A 15,777-nucleotide genomic window follows, 5' to 3' on the forward strand; every position below is an offset into this window, starting at 1 on the left:
CAATGCAAACTACTGTGTAACGGAAAAATTAAAAAAACGGTAGCGCAGTGGTATAGCAGCAAAGTTGCAAATTATATTATTAATTTATGGTTCTTTAAAGTTGATTTTTACCATAAATTTTTTTTAGCTCAACTTGCAAGGGGCGTGGTATGGCGCGTTGGACACATTAGTTGTTGACAAAACTCTAGTGTCAAGCCGGGTATATTGCCGTAGATGAACGGATGGGTGACCATACGTGCGTTTCTATGGTGGCGAAAAAGCACCATGTTCCCAGTGCAGAAGAGAACGGGATACCATTGCACTTAAATTTGCCCAAGATATACCAATCGGGCAACGACAAGGCAAGGCATTATTTAGTAAGAAAAAAAACCTTGCAAGTTTAGTATACCTACCATATCAAACTTAATTCAACAATAAATACTTTAAAAATTAGAATTGAATGATTTTAATTATCTATGTAAAGAATGTGGGCTCAGTAATTTTTTAATTGATTAAGTTGAACTTTTTTTTTAAATTTTTTAGAGTAATATATTTAATTAATATACAAATTGTTATCATTAGACGTATAATTTAAAAAAAATTGGTCAAGTAAATATTGAGAAGAATGAATGACAGACACAAAAAGTAAACCACATTGTTAAATAATTGTAATATGAATAAGAAATTCCTTCTCACGAGGGGACACTACAGTGATGTATTTGATATTCATTGAAGTTATACAATCTAAATTAGATAAAAATCAAAAAAATGGGGTTCGGACCACGTTCATTAAGCGTGAACGACATAAGTGTTATTGATGCAGCAAACGTATATCGCATTGTTCGATAGATAAAAAGAACAATTAAAGCTTGTCCAAAATTTCAAAGTCGTTTTTTTCAACTTAAAAGAAGCAAATAAATAAAATAAGTTTAACTTATATATATGTATTCTATGTCAATTAAATTCATATAAATTTTATGAAAATCGGTGTACTTCCATTGTATGGTATTTTAAAATAAAAAATTTCCTAGTTGTACATTTTTAATAAAGTATTAATGATATAAATTTAAATGAAAAAAAATATACACAAAGGGAATTTCATATTGAATTTTTTTGTGTGGTGATCGAGGGATAGGTGTACCCAATCTTTATTTACATGACTTTGGTAATCGTAGAATATTAAAAAAAAACATCGAAGCTAAAAAATTACTTTTTAAACATATTTTTTAAAATTATATAGGTTAAAAATAAAAATAAATATTTTTCAATAAAGTATTAAGAGAATTGGTCCCATTTAACTTTCTCTGCAGTTTCAGCTTCTGCTGTTAATCCTCCATCAATGCAACGTACACAAAGATCTTATAAACACTTTCTAATTAGTTTTATACAACAATTTATTGAAATTTTTACACAAAAATTAAACATTTTTCTTTAATTTTCAAGTCCCTTTTTACAATAAAGAAAAATCTATAGGTCAAACTTTTTTCAGATTAAAGTATATTATATAAACTTAAATTTAAGTTATATATTAAAGTGTCAGTATTACTGGAACATTTTAAAAAGTTAATTTTTTGTGGAAAAATTGCCATTTTGAATCCTCCTGTAAGAAGGTAAAAGGTCAAATTTTCAAAAAAAAAGTATACAAAATTATTGGTAAATACCTAAGGTCTATATAAATACAAATTGTTTCTAATTAATTATTTTTCAAAAAGTTATAGCAAATTTAAGTAAAAAAATTTGAAAATTACCGATTTTTAAAATTGTATTTTTTTTTTCAAATTTAAAGGGAATAAGAGAAATTTTTTTAATTATTGAGGGTAATGTCTTCAACTAGTAATGGTTTGTTTTCTTTTAATTTATTGTTGTAAGAAATCGGTTCAATGAGAGCTGTGAAAAAGTAGTAACAAACACAAAAAAGAAAATTATTATTTTATTAATACATCATAGTAAAATTAATACCTTCACAGCTTTTCATGGAAGCTAAAAAACAATATAATCATATCTTTACCGTTGAAATAGTTTTTATTAGTTTATTGAAATATTACAGACAAAATATTCAACATACAGAAAACAAAACACTTGTGAAACAATTTTCACAAACTTCAAAGTTTAAAAAGAATAAACTCAATGCCTTCAAAGCGTTGGAATAACACAAGTTAATATGCGGTAAAATTAAACAAGTGTCGTCAGTAATGCCGGTAGACAGTAGCAAAGTCGCATTTGACACATGACCAGAAACGCAACGATTGCCTTTTGTCATCTAAACTGATTTTGAGACTTCACTGTAGCAAACTGATGAATATACGGGCACCAACACTAGAACTATGCATACTCACCATCCTATTAGCTACGCGTTCATGGTATCAGACGATGTGTTCTGAACTCCTCGAACGCTACGTTATACCACAATCACCGATGATATATCGTAGGTTTGAGGATCGCGATGACGTCACCAAAGCGTTTGTGTTGCATATTACCGATGTAACGCACAAAATAGCCGAGTTGTTATATGAAACCAAAGTGCCCATCCGTATGACCGTCAACGATGTGCGCAGGCATGGGAAGAAAGTGGTATGTGTCGCACGGCGTTCAAAGATTCCGAAAGTGGCAGACCAAATTTCGTGCCGTACAAGAAGCACAACCTTTCATTATATGAAAGGTTATAATTTATAATAATATAATACTTTATCGTTACTGAATTAGGTTACAACGACCAACGAATTTCAATAATACCGAATTTCGACGAAAAGGTACACTTCGATCATACATAACCAATAACTTTTCCATTCGGTTCGTCGACTCCTAAGATTTATGGCTTCCTCCCTGTCCACCTTAACCGATAACCTAATGACGTCCAATTTTGGTGGAATTATAAGTTTGGTAGGTTGGTTATCCGATTATTACTTAACTTTTATTCGATTTTGGTTTGGCGGAATTCTCCCAAGTCATACTTAGTTTTTGAAAAATCGTGGGAAAATGTAATTAGAAAAGTATTTAATCTATTAATTCGAGTACCTGTGCGACAACCAAAACAACAACAAGTACCCAACGTTCATAACAACTCATATGCACAATTCCAGAAAATGTACTAAGGTCGTAAAGAACTGTTTCCCCTGGTGGACTACATAAATCACAAAAAACGTTGATTTATAGTCTTGACTGATTGTTCTAAACAAAACGACACCTTCAAATCTTCAATGGTTGACCTACACTTGGATTTCGAATTTGACTGGAAAAGTCACACACATAAGATCTTTGTTATCAATTTTTGGCAAAGTATCTACTCTTGAAAATTACCTGTTTGTAGACAATTTTGTTTGATTGGAGAATTAATAAACACACTGAAATGTCTTTTAATAAGTTGGCTACAGAACAATAGCAATTTTGAGTCTTGTGTTGAAGACTTGATACTATAAGTCTTTACGAATCCCCTGCGAGTTATTCGGCATGTTACTATTCTTTTTATACTTTCAATTTCAATCTATTATTTTACCAATAAATTATTTTTATAGATAATATATAACCACGATTTTTAATGAGGACCAATGACACTTTTTTTTCGCGAATCACTCAATTTAGGAGACAAATATTGCTAAAATGTATAAGACAAAAAGTACACCACTGACAATATTTTTAATTAAGTCTAATTAAAAATACATATTGCCTTCATAATTTACTTTTTAAGAATAATAGTTGAATTATGTTGAGTTATTTTTATTATTTTAAATAATTATCTTGTTTAAATACAAATAATTTTAAAATTATCATCTTATTTAACTTTCTCAGATTCAAATGTTGATAAATTTAGAGGCTGGAGAATGCAGAGGTAATTTTAATATGGTAATATAATTTTTAATTGCTTCTAAAATTAGGTTCATATTTATGTGTGTTGAATGTCCATCATTTATGAGTTAAATTAGTCGACTACATGGTACTATTTAGTAAAAGTTTTTGTTAATTAATTTATAAATACAGATCCACTGTTTTGTGTCAAAGCATAAGCGTTTTTAGGAAACTGTCCATCTATATGAGCTCATATTTCTTTCCTTTTGAATATAATTAAAGGTGGCAATATAATTTATAAAAAAAAACACTAGCTGCAAACAAAACGCTTATGTTTTCTCTTACACTAACTATTTGACAAAATGTAGATCCCTAGCGGCTATTTAATAGGTATGTGATGATGACTTATAGTAACCAATCTTCCCCTGGAATTTTTTTCTTAGACTCCATCTAAGGAAATAATATTATATTTTATATTATTTGTTGTAACAAATTCTCCAGCTAAATTATTTATTTCGTCTCTGCTTAAACCAAATTCCCATTTTTCTATTGTACTGTAAGTATATCAAATTTAAATAATAATATTTTTCAAAATAAGTATATCTAATATTTATAATACTTTGAACCATTCGCAAGTTCTTTTTTAACTGCAAATGGAAGCCTGCCTAGATGGTCTACTAAAACTTTGACTTTTAATACTTATTTTATCTTATGTATGTTACGAGTTCCTAAAATCAAAAATGTAACAAGACATCTTTTTAACGAGTTAATGCCTTGAATATCAAGGCATGAATAATAATTATTTTGAGCCATTTAAATACATAATTCATATAAATTTATATTTTATATTATTTTATTTTATATGTAATAAAATTAATTGTAAAGCTAAGAATTGTATATAGATGGATACTACAATTTAGATTAACAATAAACGGCTAATTTAATATAACGTAATTTATTTAAGTCTTTTATCAAATAAAATCTATGCAGTTAACACTACACTAACACTTGGTTAATACATTACACTGGATTTGTGATCGATTAAAAAATTGACCAACATAATATCATCCAAACAGATACTTTTTGGACCGTCAAATACGGTCGCTAAATTATCACGTCCAATACCACCTATCTATTAAGTAGCCTTTGTACGTTGAAGAAGCTTTAATACAAATTCACATAAAGGTCAAACGAAGTGGGAGCTAGCGCCGCCTTTGGGAGGGGGACTTTGTAGACAGGCAACAGGTGAGAGGGCCGGGGTGTACCCGCTGTAGTAGCTTCCTCCCTCTCCTGCACCTCCCTACCAAGCAGACGGCAACTCGGTCCATATGATGAAGTGATGGAGAGGTAAGGGTTAACCCGGATCGATATTATGCCCACGACATGCACACTAAACGTACATATTGATAATTTTGTGTATATTTAAATACGATTCAAACAATGTTATAGTAAATTAGTTACTAATTTAGCATTATTTGTTTTTTTGTTTAAAAAATATTTTTATTTAATGGCCCTTATCTATACTTTCATATTTTAACAATGTTAAGTATCCCGAAGTATTTACTGAAAAAAATTTCGTATTTTAGACATATTTGTCTTCTTTTCAACCAATTTAAGTTAATTCATAGGTCAAGGCGAATTAGTTATTTTATTTTTTTCAATGGTGTATTCTTTAGATTTCTATTTTTCCGAAACATATTTAGGTGAAATTTGTTAGCAAAATCTTATTATAATGATATTTTAATGTCTGGAGCTTTTTTATAATGTCTTTTCTTGTGCACATTGAACGCATTAAATTTTTACGAAATTAAACGTAAAAAAGCAACACTTAAATACCAATTATCTATAAAATGTTTTCTATAAAACGTGATTTATGGCGAATAATTCTAAGTTTTTGTTCACTAAATTTTCCTTGGCTATATTTTTATCTTAAAATAAGAAATAAAGCTATTGATTTTCCCTTTAGTGATAATATAGTTTTACATCTATTATTATAGTTTAATTTCAGTTTCTCATTTACAATATGAGAAATTTTTTAATTAATTTCATTAATTAATTTTTGATTTTATATTTTTATTTTTCGACTTTACATTACTATAACATTTTGAAAAATGTATAGATTATTACGATTGTTTGTAAAAATGTTGACAATAGATCGAGCTTTAGCAATTATTTTTGAAGTGCAATTATTTTTTAGGACATCTGAAATCGATAATTGGATTTTATGAGATACACAACACATGTCTGATAATATATTTGTACCTCCATTTATGTAGTCAATTATATTCAAATCATCACTCATCATATTCAATAAATCATTTTTTTTATTATTTTCAACATTACTTTCACTTCCATTCACTTCTTTCTCTTTATTTTCATTTTTTTCTTTTCTTTCCACCTCAAAAACGACATCGTCGTGATCTTCCACACTCTCGTTGTCAATTAAAAACTAAAAAAATTAAAAAAAAAAAACATTCTAAGAATTTTAATAATGTAACTATTTTCAGCATAATTTACTTTGTTATCAATTTTAATTTTTAGTTGTTATTAACTCAACATTTACTTAATTAAATCATTATCTATTAAATAAACTATTTCAATTACATATGTTGTCATTTGAAAAAATTAAAAATTATAAAGTATAAGGAATTAATATAAAAAATACTTCATGATTGATAAATTGAGAAAAACCATATACCGTAAAGAAATTAAATAAAAAATTCTCTATATTATTTACATTTTTTTATTAATTAAGTAGCTCATAGTAAATGAATCATTCTGTACGAGTATATCGACGCGGAGTAATCGCTGATCAACTAATGTTTTTTTACAGTGTGCATTACCATGTTTAAGATATAATGTATAAAACAGAATCCACAAACAAATAATAAAAATCACAATTATAAAAAAATTCAATACCGAATAGATTAATGTAATAAACATTTTTTTGTTAAAAATTTAAAATCATTGTTTATTGCTGACTAGAATTTTAATTTAATAATTTAAATTTATTTTTACAAAAACAAATGGTAGAACAAAAAACATTTTACTGTTGTTTGTGCTATTTAAAGTTATAATATCAATTATTTTATTTAGGTAACAAAATGTTTAGAAAAAATTAGAATTTAAAAGTATTATTTGATGGCAACCTTCAATTTGGCAAATTGATCGGTCAAGGTCTTTGTCGTGCACAAAATGTTGACGAACAGGATACATTTTGCTAATTTATTTAATAAATTAACAATACATATATAAAAGAGTACGGTTAGAATTATAAGATTTAAGATATTTTTCATTTGTACCAAATGAAAAAAATAGTTCACGGTGTGGATAATGCTCCAATATTTGTCACGCTCTTGTCGGACATTTTCTGTTTTATATCATAGAACATCTTGTGGTTATAATACAACACTAAACAGAATATTTTTGGAATGTCATAAAATTTACCTATTTATTTGACTTTTTTAAGCCTAATAATTTTGTAGCCCTTAATTTATATACTATATAATATTTTTGTAATTAATTATTATTGCCAATGATTTAGTTTTATATTCTATCTCTAATTCATAATTCGTATCAATTACACTACACTTGAGCCGTTTGGCGAATGTTATATATAAATAAAAAATTATAAAATAAAACTTTATTTATAATTATATTGTAAAAGACATTATAATTAATTTATAAAATTTATTATACTATAAAATATTGTTACCCCTATGTTTCCATCTATTAAATTAATATAACTAATTAGGCCTATTTAAACTTCCACTTTACTGTAAAAATATAGGTGTGTGGGGAAGTGAAAATATGTTACCAATAGCCACCCTAAAATCAAATATTGGCTAAGTACTTGACAAGTACACAAGTGTACTCCAGTAAACTACAAGTGTAAACTTACCATTAATTCCTTTTACTTGTGTCATATTTACCAACAATCCGCGGGAAATTGACAAGTCACCAATAATTGTATAGTGTTCCGACGGCTTTGCAAGTATATGAAAGTGATAAATATTTCGAAAGTAGACCAGTCGTGGGAATCCGACATTACCTATCAATATCTTGATGGATAATGATATCATTTGAGTCTTGCGACATCACAATGTTCAATAACATCAACAGACGTATAAAACTAGTGATGATAAAATACTGACAAAATTCATATTTGGACATAATAGAGACTCAAATAGTCTTTATTAATAGTATCGTTCTTGAGCAAATGTCAAAACGGAGGAAAATTTGTTCCGTTCCGAATATCTGATTTTTTTAACAACTTAATGATTGAATTTTTTAGTTTTGATGTAAAACTAAGAAGGTATTGGTCTTGGAATAATTTGGGTTTTTTATATTTATTCATAAAAATTCTGAGCTCACATTAGACTATTTTTAACACATTAACAAAAATCAATTTCAATCTAGTTAAACTTATAGTAACCATATATTGGAAAAAAACATTTAATTTTGGAAATTTAGACGAATATTTGAAAATTATGCTACTGCAAAAAATGGCAATTTCAAAAAACTTTTTTTTTCAATTATATATTTTTATAAGTAATAAGAGTATAAAATTCGTGTTTATGATGGATTACACAGTAAAATCACATCAAATCACTCTAATGAATTATTTATAAATATCATATTAATATTAAATAGTAATTACTAAATTTCCCGACTGCATATTAATCTTAACAATACGATTTTTTTAATTCTCATAAAATATTAAATTTAATGATGTCAATTTCAAACTTGCAAATTGAGCTAAAAAAGTTATGGTAAAAACCACAACCGTTTTTTATTATATAATTTTATGACTGGTCGATGAGAACGTTTGACATATTATTTCGGAAGTTATAACTGTTTTTAAATATAGAGTGGAAATAAAGAGCGATTTATGTTATTTTTAACATTACACATTACTCTGTTGCACTTCTCCTCCATTCTATATTTAAAAATGTTAATAACTTTTGAAGTACTATTTCAAAAATTATTTTTTTCATGTAACTTTTTAATTGGACCATTTTTAATTTTATTACTAGATAAATATGTATGTGATCATTTGAAAAAAATAATAGACAGTGTCTATTTATTAAATAGACACTGTCTATTATTTTTTTATTTTATATTTTAATATAATTTATATTATTTATAATAAATTATAAGTTATAAAGGATAAATTTTGAAAATGCAATAATCAGTAAAGGGAGAAATATATAAAGTTAAAAAATACAAAAAAAAATTCATAAAATTATTATTTTAAGAGAAATTGAGTGGCTAATATTTTAAAAATCATCTTATATACAACAACTTTATAACTTTTTTTAATTTATCCGCAGAAATTGTATTACTTAGTTATTAAATTTAAATTTGATACTAAATTTAATTACTATAATAAGTGTTTATTAATTTATTATACTTGAGTATAATTTAAAAATTGTATTATTATTATAAATAGGGATATAGAAGTTTTTGTTGCTTTTGGAATAATTCAATTATTCCTTCTAAAAATTAAAAATTATCTACAGGTATCATATATATTTGTTTGCACTTTGCCACTGTTGTGTGTTTTAGATAATAAATTGTACATAGTAAAAAATAAACGCTTGAGTTATGAAGTTAAAACCAACTTGATAAAAAGTACTATCTTAAATTTTTAGTATTTTAAAAAACAAGTAGCTTAATATTTTTGTACTACTTAGCATAATATTAAAACTAAAAAATTAAAATATATCTATTGACTAACATAGTTAATTAATTTTTACGGCTTTTTCTTGTTATTAATTTTATATTAACTACCCTGATCATTATGTACATTATGTGGTCTCATTATTTCGTTGTCATTTTGTTTATGTTTAAATAAACTTGTCTTTGTTATAGTAACTAAACACAAAATAATTAAGTACTACAGAATAGCGCAAAAATATTTTAAACTTTGTTTGTAATTACTCAAAAAGAAAACAATCATATTTTTATTCACTTTTTTTTCTTATATTAATGTATAGTAAAATGAGAAAAGATGTTATCCGTTTACTTTAAAATAATAGCTCAAGTTTTTAAAAGGTCATTAATTATTTATAGGCTTTCGATACAATTCTAAAGGCATTTTTGATTATTATTAGTATTATTATTATTTATATACAGGGAAATAATTTCAATTTCCGAGGGCAATGTTTTCTACTAGATAAAATTTGTGAACTTTTGACATATCGTTCAACGAAATCGGTCCGGTGAGAACTGAGAAAAACTGATGTCGACAGATACACAAAAACACATTTAAAGTTTTTACCTTCTCAATTTTGCATCGAAGCTAAAAATGGTCTTATTACATATTTTATTGTTTATTGAATTAAGGTGCATTAATAGTTAACGATTATTTAGTAAAAACAGGATTTAATGGGACAAACATGAAAAATGTAAAACTTCTCAGTAATCCATTGAAATAGTAACAAAATTGTATTCGCTAACTATTATTTCGCCCAGTAACTGTAGTAAATATTCCTCTTAAAGAATTATTTGTTAATAACAAATAAAGATAAAATATATATCAAATAAATAACAAATTTAAGATAATGTTTTTGAAACGGTTTGGATGTAAACAATTTCATAGTATTTATGATATCTTGTATCAATATAAAATATTTCCGGGGTTTTTGTTTTGTTTTAAAATTAGTTTTTCCTTACAATTATCAATAACAGATACAGTATAACATACAATACATAAGGAAGTTTTTCTAAATGTATTTAAATCTATTTATTCATAAATCTTATGGAGATAATAATTTTCATTATTTTACTAAGCCTTTGTTGATATCTTTTTGATCTTGATGTATCATTACATATTCTTTCATAAACACTAATTAAAAAAGTTTAAAAAAACTTTTATAAAATTAAAAAGAAACATTATAATTTTTTTTAATTATATATAAAATCATACACATATTTTGAATGCAATATATTAAAGGAGCTATTATAATTTTTAACAAAAGATCAAAATATCGTGAAGAAATTAACAACTTTCAAAACTTAGAATATTCTACGATTTAAAAGTTATTACCAAATAAAATAATCATATGATGTTTATCATAGATGAAGAAATATTTGAAGACATGAGAAAAGAAGTCTATTTAATTTATTAACTTCTAATGAAATTTACTTATTATGTTTAATACAAATGGTCATTGTTTCCAAAATAATTATATATAATAAAAATAACACTGAATCTAATATTAGGGATGTAATTTAGTATGTTTAAGTTCACTATACTAAATCGTGATTATTATTTGACACTAATAAGAATAATTAAAAATTAAATGTCTTATTTTTTTCAAAATTTCTAAATAGCCATTTCTTACGATATGTTGAATTTTATTAATTATGATGTTTTAAATATTTTAAAAGATCAAATTAGTTGAAAAATCTATTCAAAGGGGTAGGGGTTGTAAAACAAAGTATTTCCATTGCCCAAGCTCAATCAACATTTTAGGTAAAAAAATCGAGTCGCCAAAAATATCATTGATATTAGTCTCGCCCCTATTAAAAATTCATGAGTATAAAACTATAATTTGAATAAATCGTATACTTTGGATATTTAAACTATAATACTTCGTGTATAAAATTATTTGTTTATAATATGTAGTTTTTATTTTTATCGTGCTTTTAGGTGTCATGTAAACATTATCAGTAAAAATAATATATATTCTGTACTATTACATTACCCTCGTGGACATTGTTATAAATAGAAATATGTATTATAACTTAACATCTGTCAAAGGTAAATGATGTGCCTATACTAAACCTACAACTATTTTTTATAACAAATCAATCAAAAGATAATAAATATGAAAAAATGATTGCGCATGAATGCTTATAATAATTTTAATAGAATTGAAATAATCTATTATGAATCATTTTTCACTTTAAAAAGTATTATCCAATTTAAAATTATCTTTTAGATTTTATTAAGCTTTAAAATAATACAATATATTATTCTTGTTGTGTGAGACTATGAAAGACTTAATTTTATTTTATACAAAACTACCAAAGAAACAAAAGTGTATACAATTTTTTAACAAGTAATTTAAAAAAAAGTTTAATAATTTAAATTAACGAAAATTGAGTTTTTTCATAGCATCGTTGATGATCTGCAACAACAACGTGGTTTGTCGCTTTCATAATATCTATAAGCAAGGGTTGCTACCACCTAGACGAGGTGTCGCACCTATTAGATATGATTACCAGATCAAAGGCGGAATTTAATTTTAGGCTTATTAATAATTTAATCTGAGTTAAATGTCATTAAATACAAATTATTATAGCATCCCGTGGTTTATTGACCACTATCACAATTGAAGTTGTATGTAGTTAATATTGTAAAACATACCGTATTTTGGGTTATATTATTATTGAATTTATTACTGTTAAACGAGAAGGGATAAAAAATAATTTATTAAATCATTAAGCTAAACTTTTTTTTACTCTTTATTTATTTTTATTGAATTATCATTAAATATATTATTATTACTTATTGTTGATAATTTGAGTATTATTTTTTTTTACAAAGTTTTTAAAGATTATACAATTACATTTCTACACACTATATACATTTAGAACCACATATATCACCGGTCTTTCGCAGTCCACCCTCTCACCACGAGTTTTTCTATTAGACGTTACTACACACATTAATAGGTTGGTCAGTTTCTGAATTGGTAACGGGAGACTATTCAGCGGTTAAGCGGTTATAGCTATTGCCCATAGACCTTACTATGTATACTTGAGCAAACATAATTTGATATAAATTATGTTTAATGATAAAGTGAAATTTTATAATGGTTAATTAATTTATAATTTTTTTTATTACTTTAATGATTATAAATAAACAAGAAGTATAAATTATCCAGTTTATGCATAACAACTTGAAAGTTTTACTAAATAATACTTAAACGCAGTGAAATTAATAAACCTTAGTATATTTAATATACAATTGTGAGATTTGTTTACATATAATGTCAAAAATTACAATAATATTGTGTTGTAATCAAGAGCATTTAAAGGCTCAACTTACCAACCATCACAAGTCTCTTTTTCTCGTTCATTTAAGATAGCCTAGAAAATTGTAATTCTGTTGGCATTGGATTCTGACAGCATAGTTAGAAGACTAATCCAATTGCTGATGGTAATGGTATACCCGCTTACACAGGATTTTCATTATTTATCTTACCACGAAGTTAATTGACCTTAACGCCACAAATTTTCAAAACCTTCACTAATATATAATGTTTATTTCTTCATCTCAAGTTACGACAATACTCTTTCCTTTTAACTAATGATTATCATACAATGAAAGCAAATGAAAACTATTCACCTTTCTTCCGTAGATGGAATAATAATTATGTCATAATAATAACTTCTGTAATGTAAATGTAGCTAAATAGTTGAATGACTAAACATAATAATATTATATTATAATGAATAATGTTTCTATATTATTGTTACAATTCTAAAATGTTTATCCCGACCTTCAACNCTATTATGTAGCTAAACATAATAATATTATATTATAATGAATAATGTTTCTATATTATTGTTACAATTCTAAAATGTTTATCCCGACCTTCAACAATTACTGTTAAACCAAATAGCAGATCACTCTACTGAAAAATCTAAATTATTCCCAAAGACGCCTAAAACTGCAAGACAAATAGTAAACATTCAAAGAAAAAAATTGCTAGAAATAAATATTCACTATGATTATGTTAGCAAAAATATGTTAAAAGAAAATTAAAGTTCAACTGATTAAGTAAATAAAAAAAAAAAATCTGTATAAAAAAATAGAACTACATGTACATTTTTACATTTAAATTGCACGTAATATTAATATTAAAGAAATAAAAAAAATCGTAAAGATATATGAAGCGTGAAATTTTAATTCTGCTAAGTTTTAAATGTTCTAGACTTTTTGCATTAATTTCAAAAAAGAAAATAACTGATCAATCACGCCTATTGCACCAGTACTTAAATAGTTATTAACATTTTAAATATCAAGAGATACATAGAACTGATTACTAAGATTTTTATTAAAATGATTAATTACGTTGTAAATGCAAAAAAATAGTTTTAATGAAACTTCTCATAAATTTTCTGTTAATAGTAATTAATGAAGTTCTTAACTACATACTCATTCAAAAAAAAATAATAATAATACACCTTATTAAATGCTTGTAGGATTTCCTATTTAATTATGTTAATTTAAATTTTACAAGTTGAGTAAAAAACAAGTTTAACTTATTTTTTTATACATTTTCGTAAGACTTAACTTTAAACGAGTAAAAAAATTAGTTTAATCTTTAGATTAAAAACTTTAGATCGAAGTTTTGCACTAATTATTTTTAACATATTAAAGCTCAAGATCAATAATAATTTGTAGCAAAACATTTTTTTTATAAATACATATCAATAATTGTTTTTAATTAATTAGTAATTATCTCAAAAATTAGTAGTGATAGAAAAATCTAATATCAAATTTGAAATAAACGCGTAAAATTGATTTAAATTTATATAATAAATTTTGTCTCCAATGAAAATCTCTTATTGACCATAGTAATATTATATTGCAGTAGCCTATCTCGGTAGTATTTCTATCAAAATTTTATTAATTCTATTTTTATAAAAAAAAATAAGTTTACTCCAAATAATTTAGAACTTTCTAAGGATAAATAAAATAGTAAACATTTTTTATTAATGGTTGATAACTTAGGATTCATATCTGAGGTTGTGTTGAGTTTATCACAAATTAAGCATCTTAAAGATAAACATTTCTCTAATGTACAAAGCATCCAGTTAAAAATATTTTCTCAGTATTTTTTTATTTGATTTAAACAAACCAAATAACACATTATAAGCATTTGAATAGGATATATTTTTTTTATAATCAATACATTCATCGAATATTATAAATGTATAAACAAAATAATTGTACATCAAATAAAGTATAAATATATTACTAGTATAACGCCAATTTTAATAATGGTTTTTTGACGTATAAATTATTTCATCAGAACACTATTATGTTCTTTTATGAATATGCTCAAATGACAGTTAATAAAATGTATTTTCCAAAATATTTTATTTTTATTATTAATTATATACCATACGTAAAATATGACCATTTGCTTAATTATGGGGGGATATAAATTTCATATCCCCCATAAACCTTATACCCAACCACTCATGAAAAAAAAACAATTATATGGCGAAGATACAATTGTTTTTCATTTAAAAATTAAGGAAAAATTTTCTTATGCATATCCCCTAGCCAAGACGAAACCCTAATTACGTCACTGTTTATGATACACAATGATTTATATGAACTTGTTAATGATTCATTTAATTAACGTAATAAATAAAAACTTATGTTTAAAAGAATGTATAACGTTATTTGTTCAAAATTATTTCAAGATTGTAAAACAATTGGAATTTTTGATTTTTAATTCGTTTATGTATACCGTTTACGCCAATATAATGTAAATAATATAAATTTGAATCAAAATACTTTGGAATAAATATATTTTTTTTTATGAAGCTTATTACATGTATGTATGAATCTATTAACTTAACATATTTCATTCGAACAATGAAGAAATGTGCAAACTATGTGGTTATTTTGTCAGCTCTCAGGTATTACTCATGTCCCTCGGGATTAGAAAAAAACCCAGCGAAACAGCAGTTATAATAATAACACGAGGCACGTATTTTGTAAAACAATACAACGTCACGTTATGTGTCAAGTTTTAGTATAATGTCGACATGCAATATTCGTTGGTTATTATTTAAATATTATCATAGATATACAGAGTGTTCAGTAAGTAAGGAAACAGGTAAATTGATACAAACAATTAAAATAATAGAAACCCGTTTCCTTATTTACTGAACACCCTATATATTTAGATGTTCATCATTTTCACATCTACAAGTAGGAAAATATTTCACTCTGTATTGTTACAGATAGCTGCTTTGAAT

Source organism: Daktulosphaira vitifoliae, unplaced genomic scaffold, assembly GCF_025091365.1.
Source record: "Daktulosphaira vitifoliae isolate Bord-2020 unplaced genomic scaffold, ASM2509136v1 Scaffold_3, whole genome shotgun sequence".
NCBI classification, from domain to species: Eukaryota; Metazoa; Arthropoda; class Insecta; order Hemiptera; family Phylloxeridae; genus Daktulosphaira; species Daktulosphaira vitifoliae.